The sequence below is a fragment of the Triticum aestivum genome, chromosome 1B, assembly GCF_018294505.1.
Source record: "Triticum aestivum cultivar Chinese Spring chromosome 1B, IWGSC CS RefSeq v2.1, whole genome shotgun sequence".
In the NCBI taxonomy this organism is placed as follows: Eukaryota; Viridiplantae; Streptophyta; class Magnoliopsida; order Poales; family Poaceae; genus Triticum; species Triticum aestivum.
In genome coordinates, this window is record NC_057795.1 from 527,176,335 (window position 1) to 527,187,738 (window position 11,404).

General features: G+C 46.7%; 1 non-coding gene across 1 annotated transcript; it reads right to left on the reverse strand.

The window, feature by feature from the left end:
• Positions 1 to 10,957: 10,957 nt before the first annotated feature.
• TRNAE-CUC (transfer RNA glutamic acid (anticodon CUC)) lies at positions 10,958 to 11,030 on the reverse strand. The gene has a single exon. It is a non-coding gene; the product is annotated as a tRNA-Glu (tRNA).
• Positions 11,031 to 11,404: the final 374 nt, after the last annotated feature.

The window sequence follows — 11,404 nt, forward strand, 5'->3', positions numbered from 1 at the left end:
ATTCACCATTAATGCATCTACCAATGAAGAGAGCAAAATAATGTATAGCAGGAAAGTGAATGCTCCCTATGGTAGCTTGTGCTATTTCTCTAGATTCCCCACAGTGATACTAGTAAGAAAGTCTTTATATTCAAATTTACGGGGTTCATTAACATTGCCCCACTGCGGGAGTTTACAAGCAGTAGTGAAATCTTCTAGGTCCATGGTATATGATTTATCATAAATATCAAAAAGGACACTTGGAGAATTACGAAAAGATGTAAATTTAAACCTTCTCACAAATGAATCAGTCAAATAGTAGTACCAAGGACACTTATCTTGCATGAAGTCCTCAAGATCGGCATTACACACATACACATCAAATTCATCCTTGATGCCTGCTTTGACCATAAACTCCTCTGATGGCCATTCACAAGGCCACACGTCAGCTTCCCTTGGTGGTTCATCATCTTGCTCATGCATTGCGAGCCTGGGTCCTTTCTTTCTTGAGGAACCACCTTGGTACATTTTCCTAGACATATTTCTTCCTCTGAAAAATTTCTGAAATTTTTAGTAACTCAAAAGAAAAGTGAATCAAACTCAACAAAACTGATAGCAACTACTCCCACAAGTGCCTAGAGCCTATATCATGCATTAAAATTACTTGGGACCATACAAATTTGACATGCAAGCTCAAGAACAGGGTCACCTAGGCAGCAAAAATTTTCAATGAATAAAGCACTAGAACAAAAACTAATTGGACCGTTGGAGGAGTCACATACCAAGGAACAATCTCCCAAAGCAGTTTCGTGAATGGAGCTTTGAGCAAGGAGATTGAAAATCGCAGCAAAATGAGCTAGAACTCGTGCTTGAGCTGGATGGTGATTTTTTTTGGGAGGAAGAAGAAGTGTGTGGGTGCGGGAATAAGTGGAGGGGGTCACCGTTGGCCCACGAGGTAGGGGGGCGCCCTGTAGGGGTGGGCGCGCCCTGGACCCTCGTGGCCAGGTGCCAGCTCCCCCTGCTGTGTTCTCAGTGCCAGATATTCTCAAATATTCCAGAAAAAATCATATTAAATTTGCAGGGCATTTGGAGAACTTTTATCTTCGGGATATTTTTTATTGCATGGATAATTCAGAAAACAGACAGAAAATACTATTTTTACTTTATTTAATCTAAATAACAGAAAGTAAAAGGAGGGTACAGAAGGTTGTGCCTTCTAATTTCATCCATCTCATGCTCATCAAAAGGAATCCACTAACAAGGTTGATCAAGTCTTGTTAACAAACTCATTCCGAATAACATGGAACCGGAGAAATTTCGAATAACACTAGGTTACCTCAACGGGGATATGCACATCCCCAATAATAAGAATATCATATTTCTTCTTGACAGTAGGAAGAGGAAATTCAAAACCTCCAATAATGATAGTTGGAATTTTTCCAATAGAATTGATACTGTGAACTTGAGGTTGTTTCCTCGGAAAGTGTACCGTATGCTCATTACCATTAACATGAAAAGTGACATTGCCTTTGTTGCAATCAATAACAGCCCCTGCAGTATTCAAAAAGGGTCTACCAAGGATAATCGACATACTATCGTCCTCGGGAATATCAAGAATAACAAAGTCCGTTAAGATAGTGACGTTTGCAACCACAACAGGCACATCCTCACAAATACTAACAGGTATAGCAGTTGATTTATCATCCATTTGCAATGATATTTCAGTAGGTGTCAACTTATTCAATTCAAGTCTACGATATAAAGAGAGGCATAACACTAACACCGGCTCCAAGATCCATAAAGCAGTTTTAACATAGTTTCTTTTAATGGAGCATGGTATAGTTGGTACTCCTGGATCTCCAAGTTTCTTTGGTATTCCACCCTTAAAAGTATAATTAGCAAGCATGGTGGAAATTTCAGCTTCCGGTATCTTTCTTTTATTTGTAATAATATCTTTCATGTATTTAGCATAAGGGTTTACTTTAAGCATATCAGTTAAGCGCATACGTAAGAAGATAGGTCTAATCATTTCAGCAAAGCGCTCAAAATCCTCATCATCCTTTTTCTTGGATGGCTTAGGAGGAAAAGGCATGGGTTTCTGAACCCATGGTTCTCTTTCTTTACCGTGCTTCCTAGCAACAAAGTCTCTCTTATCATAACGTTGATTCTTTGATTGTGGGTTATCAAGATCAACAGCAGGTTCAATCTCTACATCATTATTATTGCTAGGTTGAGCATCAACATGAACATTATCATTATCATTATCACTAGGTTCATGTTCATCACCAGATTGTGTTTCAGCATCAGAAATAGAAATATCATTGGGATTCTCAGGTGTGTCTACAACAGGTTCACTAGAAGCATGCAAAGTCCTATCATTTTTCTTTTTCTTCTTTTAGAAGGACTAGGTGCATCTACATTATTTCTCTGAGAATCTTGCTCAATTCTCTTAGGGTGGCCTTCAGGATACAAAGGTTCCTGAGTCATTTTACCCGTTCTAGTAGCCACTCTAACAGCAAAATCATGTTTATTATTTAATTCATCGAGCAAATCACTTTGAGCTTTAAGTACTTGTTCTGCTTGAGTGGTAACCATAGAAGCATATTTACTAATGAGTTTAAGTTCACCTTTAACTCTAGCCATATAATCACTCAAGCGTCCAATCATGTAAGCATTACTCTTTAATTCTCTACCAACATAAGCATTGAAATTTTCTTGTCTAGCCATAAAGTCATCAAATTCATCTAAACATTGGCTAGGAAACTTAGTAGACGGGATTTCAACTTTAGCATATCTATAGAGAGAATTTACCTTTACTACCTGTGTCGGGTTATCAAGACCATGTGTTTCTTCAATAGGTGGTATATTAAGACCATATATTTCTTCAACAGGAGGTAAATTCTTAACATCTTCAGCTTTAATACCTTTTTCTTTCATAGATTTCTTTGCCTGTTGCATATCTTCAGGACTGAGAAATAGGACACCTCTCTTCTTCGGAGTTGGTTTAGGAGTTGGTTCAGGAATTGGTTCAGGAAGTGTCCAATTATTTTCATTAGTCAACATATTATTCAATAGCAATTCAACTTGATCGACTGTTCTTTCCCTGAAAAGACAAGCAGCTCAACTATCCAAGTGGTCCTCGGAAGCATCAGTTAGTCCATTATAAAAGATATCAAGTATTTCATTTTTCTTAAGAGGATGATCAGGCAAAGCATTAAGTAATCGGAGAAGCCTCCCCAAGCTTGTGGGAGACTCTCTTCTTCAATTTGCACAAAATTATATATTTCCGTCAAGGCAGCTTGTTTCTTATGAGCATGGAAATATTTAGCAGAGAAGTAATAAATCATATCCTGGGGACTACGCACACAACCAGGATCAAGAGAATTAAACCAAGTTTTAGCATCACCCTTTAGTGAGAACGGAAATATCTTAAGGATATAATAGCAGTGGGATTTCTTATCATTAGTGAACAGGGTGGCTATATCATTTAACTTAGTAAGATGTGCCACAACAGTTTCAGATTCATTGCCATAAAAAGGATCAGATTCAACCAAAGTAATTATCTCAGGATCGACAGAGAATTCATAATCCTTATCCGTACAAAGATAGGTGAAGTAGCAAAAGCAGGGTCATATTTCATTCTAGCATTTAGAGATTTCTGTTTCAGTTTAGCTAATAACTTCTTAAGATCAGATTTATCATTGCAAGCAAGAAGATCTCTAGTAGTTTCTTCATCCGTAACATAACCCTCAGGAACAACAGGTAATTCATACTTAGGGGGAGAACCTTCATCATCACTATCTTCAATAATTTCATTTTCAATAATTTCATTCTCTCTAACCCTAGCAAGTTGTTCATCAAGATATTCACCTAATGGCACAATAGTATCAAGCATAGAAGTAGTTTCATCATAAGTATCATGCATAGTAGAAGTGGCATCATCAATAACATGCGACATATCAGAATTAATAGCAGAAGCAGGTTTAGGTGTCGCAAGCTTACTCATAACAGAAGGAGAATCTAGTGCAGAGCTAGATGGCAGTTCCTTACCTCCCCTCGTAGTTGAGGGATAAATCTTAGTTCTTTCATCTTTGAAGTTCCTCATAGTGATCAATAGATATAAATCCCAAGTGACTTAAAGAATAGATCTATGCTTCCCGGCAACGGCGCCAGAAAATAGTCTTGATAACCCACAAATATAGGGGATCACAACAGTTTTTGAGGATAGAGTATTCAACCCAAATTTATTGATTCGACACAAGGGGAGCCAAAGAATATTCTCAAGTATTAGCAGTTGAGTTGCCAATTTAACCACACCTGGATAACTTAGTATCTGCAGCAGAGTATTTAGTAGCAAAGTAGTATGGAAGTAACGGTAACAGTGGCAAAAGTAATAGTAGCAGTTTTGTAGTAATTGTAATAGTGGTAACGGTAAAGTAAATAAGCAAAGCATAATATGTGAAAAGCTCGTAGGCATTGGATCAGTGATGGATAATTATGTCGGATGCAGTTCATCATGTAACAGTTATAACATAGGGTGACACAGAACTAGCTCCAGTTCATCAATGTAATGTAGGCATGTATTCCGAATATAGTCATACGTGCTTACGGAAAAGAACTTGCATGACATCTTTTGTAGGTCCCCAGGGCAGCTCGGCGGAACCCTAGGTACACCGCCGCCGCCCCCCTCTACAGCACCTGCCCCCTCCCGCCGCCGCCGGATGAGTTCGCCGGGTGAAGCTCGCGCTGGAGGACGGTGGCGGCGGGGATCTCCGCGCGCTTCACGGCCTCGGTTGTCGGCGTGAGCTTGTGGTGGTGGGAGACTCGTCCTCTGCGTCTTCGGCCGGCGTGGCTGCTGCCCGGCGCGGCGTCCTTGTCCTCTCGCAGGTGATGGGCTGCCGGCTGCGCGTGGCTGCCTCGATGCGACGGTGTCCCGAGGTTTCAGATTTGGCCATGGCGGGCTCGGTCGATCTAGCCCGTTAGCTTCGGCCGACGGTGAGGTTGGTGGTCGTGCGTGGTGATGGCGCCGCCGCCGCGCAGGAGGTGCTTGGGCCAGTGGGTTCGCATGCTTGCGGCGCTGGGGTTCCCCCATCCTTGTCCGGCAGCGTGAGGGTGCGGAGGTAGGGTTGCTCCGGGCGAAAGCCGACGGCGCAGTGTCTGCGGATGTCGCTCTCTTCCTGGGGGTCGTTGTGGAGCTCTCCGACCTCCTCCGCTCTCGGGTCACTTTCTTCGGGTGAAAGCCAAGGACCTGCGGTGCAGGACCAGACGATGGTGTGATGCATTGCTTCCCCTCCTGAGGGCGTCGTCTTGAAGATCATGATTCCCTGCGTGCTTTCCCGTAGCTAGACTTGCACGACATCACGGCAGGTGGCTGGCGATGCGCCCAGAGGTGGAGCGGTGTTTCCTCCTCTATATCAAAGACGGCGGATCTTGGCGGCATGGCGTAGCGGAGACTCGGCGCCTGATGCGTGCAGATGGACTCGCGCAGGAGGAGGTGGTTGTCTGGCGTCATGGTGGCGTCGATGACAGAGTGGCCTGACAAGGTATAAGCCTCAATATCTGCTCTGAAGACAGACCTGTGGAAGATGACGGTGTCGACACGTGTGAGTGCGTCAGACCGGTTTGTGCCCCAGACCCGGTATGTGGCTCGGCTAGGGCTTCCGGCTTTTGATGATAGGTTTAGGTGAGTGGTCTGGGTATTTGGCCCGGCTAGCATCCCTTCATCATATGGATAGGAGTAGTGGCATATGTTGCCAAGATGGCAGATTCAGGCATATTATTGTAATACTTTGTAAGGTCCTCAAGAATAATCAATAAATTGGCCGCATGCATCTCCTAGATGCAGAGGTCGGGGGTCATCCTCCTTTTCTAAAAAAATGACATCTTTTGTCCTACCCTCCCGTGGCAGCGGGGGCCTAGTGGAAACTAAGGGATATTAAGACGTCCTTTTAATAGAGTACTGGACCAAACCATTAACACATAGTGAATACATGAACTCCTCAAACTATGGCCATCACCGAGAAGTATCCCTATTATTGTCACTTCGGGGTTGTCAGATCATAACACATAATAGGTGACTATAGACTTGCAAGATAGGATCAAGAACTCACATATATTCATGAAAACATAATAGGTTCAGATCTGAAATCATGGCACTCGGGCCCTAGTGACAAGCATTAAGCACAGCAAAGTCATAGCAACATCAATCTCAGAACATAGTGGATACTAGGGATCAAACACTAACAAAACTAACTTGATTACATGGTAAATCTCATCCAACCCATCACCGTCCAGCAAGCCTACGATGGAATTACTCACGCACGACGGTGAGCATCATGAAATTGGTGATGGAGGATGGTTGATGATGACGACGGCGACGAATCCCCCTCTCCAGAGCCCCGAACGGACTCCAGATCAGCCCTACCTAGAGAGATTAGGGCTTGGCGGCGGCTCCGTATCGTAAAACGCGATGAAACTTTCTCTCTGATTTTTCTCTCCATGAAAGCCAATATATGGAGTTGGAGTTGAGGTCCGTGGACGTCCAGGGGGCCCACGAGGTAGGGGGGCACGCCCTAGGGGAGGGTGCGCGCCCCCACCCTCTTGGACATGGTGTGGGCCCCCTGACGCTGATTCTTTCGCCAATATTTTTTATTAATTCTGAAAATTTGCTCCGTGGATTTTCAGGTCATTCCGAGAACTTTTATATCTGCACAAAAATAGCACCATGGCAGTTCTGCTGAAAACAGCGCCAGTCCGGGTTAGTTCAATTGAAATCATGCAAGTTAGAGTCCAAAATAAGGGCAAAAGTGTTTGGAAAAGTAGATACGACGGAGACGTATCACCTGCATCTAGGGTCCCTATATTAGGTAATATGCAAGTGCACTTTGTTTGGTTGTGTGTATTGGTCTAAGAGGCACATGAACACGGCGTTTGGTTGCATACGGTGTACATGGTGTGCTTACCTTGTACCCTAGTTGGTGAGCTTACCCACAATGATTGCACCTATCACACCAACGCCACAACACAGCAATGGCAATGAACTTGGCGAAGATGATGAAGTTCTTTAGCTTCAGCCCAAACTGACGATCCATCTTAGCACCTTCCACTTTGACACCTCCAATGCCACTCTCAACACTGCTGCCTCCGTGCTTTCGCACCCAGTCGGAGTAAACTTGTTCTGCTGCCTGCCAATTTTGAACCCTCTATGGTTGCTGTTGCTATAAGATGCCACTTGTGCACTGACTTCTTCCCATGGACTGTAAACTCCTGGAGCCTTACCGATGAACACGACATACCACTTACCCTAGCAATGCACAAGAGCAAGAGTTGAAGCAGCAAATCAATGGAGCACACAAGTAGCAAGCAAAGTAGCACACAAACAACAATGAAGCAAAAGAGAAGATGTAAAGCATGCGTGATCATGCGGCATAGCAAGTTCTACCCAGCACTACCATGTGTTATCCTACCACCACATCCAAAAGAGGGTGTCGTCCTACCACCGCAAGTTCACCATCATCGTGAGGGGTTAGTATATACCACCTCACCAAAATATACATACCGTCAAATAGTTTTCCATCCCTAGCTACACAAAATGTACGTTGTCATTGTCATCGTCGTTGTCGCCACCGCCATCGTTGTCGGGGATCATGCACGCTCACAGGTAGCACTACTCTATTAGTAGTGCTTGCCCAACCAGCTCCCGGGCCACAACACCCTATGAGCATCTGCCATGGCAACGAACCCAACACCATGGGCCTTGTTGTCAAGCAGGTGGTTGAGAGCTGCCATGAGAGCCTCGTCGCTGAAGCCACCCTGGGTCATGACAGCGCCATACATGTCAGGATGGACGTCGAGGGGCTTGCACTCCCTGATGGCTATTGCCACCTCCTTCACCGCCTCAGTCATGCTGCAAAAGACATTGATCACCTCCTCCATCAGGATTCCTCTCTTCCTCTTCCTATCATGGATGGGGTCAAAGGGCTTGTTGAAGGGCTTTTCAGGGCCATCAAGGACCTCGACATCCGGGGTCCCAGGGAAGTCTGGCATGGGAGAACCAAGAGGCTCCCCCGAGCCCATGACCGGCTTCCCAGTTGCCCACCCGAAGGAGAAGATGTGCTGCATCTGGCTGTAATTTTGTATTGGTGTGTTGAGGAACTCAGCGTCCCTTGGGTGGTCCTAAGAATGAAACACAAGTGTTGTTAGTTGCGATTAGGAGTAGACAATGGTGGACAGTATGAAAAGGAAGAGGGCTGTGAGCTAACCGCGACATGGTCGGCGTAGTGCTCTGCCTCCAGAACTATGGAGCAAGTGTTCTCATTCCATGAGACGCCGCTAAGTCTCTTAGCTTGGACACTTGGATCCATCGACCTCTCCACTTCCTCAGGTGGTTGTACACCTGGGTGGCGGACACCTCCTGCCCACAGAACTCGAACACCCGCTTCGCAACGGTGGTCAAGTGCATCTCCTTGAAGCCCTTATCAGTCCTAATTCCATTAGAGATGAGATCACACATCTTGTTTAGCACGAACGTGGACATGAACGACTGCCACTTCATGTTGTTCGACCTACCATCCTTCTTTTCCTTTGTTGTTGCTACCTTGAGTGCAGCGGCAGCAGCGGCAGAAGTTTGCTCAACGAGCACTACTGGCACATAGACAGAATCAGACGCGAACACCTCTGAATCAGGTGCCATCACAGACATAGGCTGCGAGTCCTCGACAAACGATGGAGGAAACTGGCTGTCGGACAGGACAAGGGCCTGACTAAGATCTTGCGTCTGCGTGGTCATGTCCTACAATCATAGCACACATTGACAGTAAGCATAGCACAGAACATACCGGACAATTCATGAAAGCAGGAGCATACATGTACATGGTTCATCACTATCATACCAAGCACATGCTTCATCACTATCATACTAAGAACATGATTCATCGCTATCATACTAAGCATACCAGACAATCTATGAGCAGGAACATACATCTAAAACAAACAACATGCTACAAATGGACCATCAATAGTTACAAATCACAGATCTAAGCACGAATCAACACAGGCACAAAGTTCAACTTCGAACTCTACTATTAATCTAGCCTACCACATGCTTGAACATCTAACCCTACCACAAATTGCAACCGCAGCATAGCAATCAACCATATGAGCTCACAGATCAGAGCACTAATCAACCATGCATCTACATCAAACCCTAGCTGCAGCTCAGATCTAGCTAGAAGGAACAGAAAAAAGGGAGATTGAACTCACAAAGGCCATGGCTGCAGCTCGAGGACGAGGGGGGGGCATGGTCGTAGAAGATCACCGCCGGCCGGTGAAGGACCGCCGACGCCGTGGACCGCCGGCCGATGAAGATCCGTCGCTTTCCTGCTCGTCGATGCCGATGCGCGTCGGCGGGAAAGCTTGAGGGGAGAATGGTGGCGGGAGTTGGGGCGATGAGGGAGGGGGCTAAATAGGGCGGACTCAATGGGAGGTGAGCCGAAATCCTCCCACCGATTTTTCGGCGACGCGGGCGAGCTCGCGCCATCTTCCTGGTCGCACGAGGAGAGAAGCGCGTCGCCCTCCCCTGCGTCGCCCGTGCCAGGCTCGCGAGCTACTGCCGATTCGGGCGTTTTCCCTGGGCCTAGCTTGGAGGTGCTTTAAGGTTCGTGCCATGCGGGCCGCACAGTAAACGCAGACAACCAAACGGGCCTCTTTCATCCCGCGCGGGCCATGGGCCATATGCAGGCAACCAAACACGCCCAATGTGTACGTGGATGCCGCATGTTATGAACACTGAGGTTTATTTCTCCGCGCGCCGATCTCGTCCCGGCCGTCGAAGTAGTCCTCCTGACGTTGCCGACGAGCATGAGGCACACGAGCTAGAAGAGCGAGGCGTCGAGGTTGAGGAACGCGGTGCGCCGAGCAGCCCGGTCTCGGCCGTTGGGCAGGCGTACCCGAGGTCGCGGTGCACGTTCCGGACGTGGTGCATGGCCTCCGTCGCCGTCGCCCACGTCGTTATCCCTATCCCGGCCACCGTAACGCCACTAGATTTTAAAAAAAAAAACAGTACAACGCGGTGCTTGGTGGATTTGATTCATTACATGGCGAGATGGAAGAAGACGTGGAGCATGGTGTAGTCGAAGAGGGCCTTCCTGGGGATGGACCTGCCGTACGTCGTAGGGGAAGAAGACGGAGACGGCGCCGACCCCGGCGCAGCACGCGGCGGCGAGCGCTGACAGGGCGACCAGCGCCACCGTCGGGTCCGGCGGGAACCGGCAGACGACCACGTCCGCGCCCCTGATCGGCGTCCCGTACGGCGGCTGCGATCGACAGGGGCATCGATCATTAGCATGCACGCATCGCAACGTGGTAGCGACGGAGGTAGCTAATATAATTGTACCTTCTTGAGCGAGGACGAAGGAGAGCACGCCGAGGAACGCGGTGGCCGACCGGTCGATCGATTGATCGATTTCTTCCTACTAATCAATATACTCTATCTCTCTACCTCTTCCCAATCGGAACACCCGAGGACCAAACCAAACCAGGCTGAGATCGACATACATCACCGGCGACGGGGATTCGTGTTCCTCTCACGCCATTGCCATGCATTTGGGTCACGAACCAGGATCAAACAATCAACAAGGCGCATTTTCGCAGGTATCAAGCGGGTGCAGTGGGGAGTTTTCGCGTGGGAATCTGGAAATGCTCGTGTAAAGATGAATGAAGGGAAAGCATGTGATATGAATGAATCAATCGTGAAATCGAGATACCTGTGGGAGGCGTCCAACTGAGCGGTTGAATTGCCGGGCACCGAAGCCGGCCAATAAATAGGCGAGGGGTGGGAGGCGAGGGCCGTGCCACTCTTGCTTCCGGTAGAAATTGTTGACGATATGCTACATGCAAAAAAAATGTCTGCAGTGCTGTTGCTTTTCGACGTTGTAAGAAACGCACCAGCGTAAGAAAACAGAAAAAACCGCAAAAATTATTCCGTCGCCGGGACTTGAACCCGGGTCTCTCGGGTGAGAGCCGAGTATCCTAACCACCTAGACTACGACGGATTGTGTTAGAATGGCGACACAGAAGTTTCTCTGTTGGTTCATGTTCCTGTCCCGAACGCAGGCTTAAGATGTGGTTATATGGTGGGCAGAATACAGTTGATGAGTAAACAACCAAACAGCACCCATGACTTATGCTAGCTATATATCGTCTGGTCTATGTGATTTAAGGCTTCCTAGTTCTTTCCGAGTGCTTTGAGATTGGTTTCTTCACAATGAAGTACATAAAAAAAAAGTGTTGATGCTTCTTTGGTGTGCATGTTGCAGGTTGACTTAAGACCGCACTTGTCAACCAAATGGTTGTGTAGTAGTCAAAACATATGGTTCATCGCATTACAGTCTGAGTAACAAATAATTCACCACAAACAATAATCAAA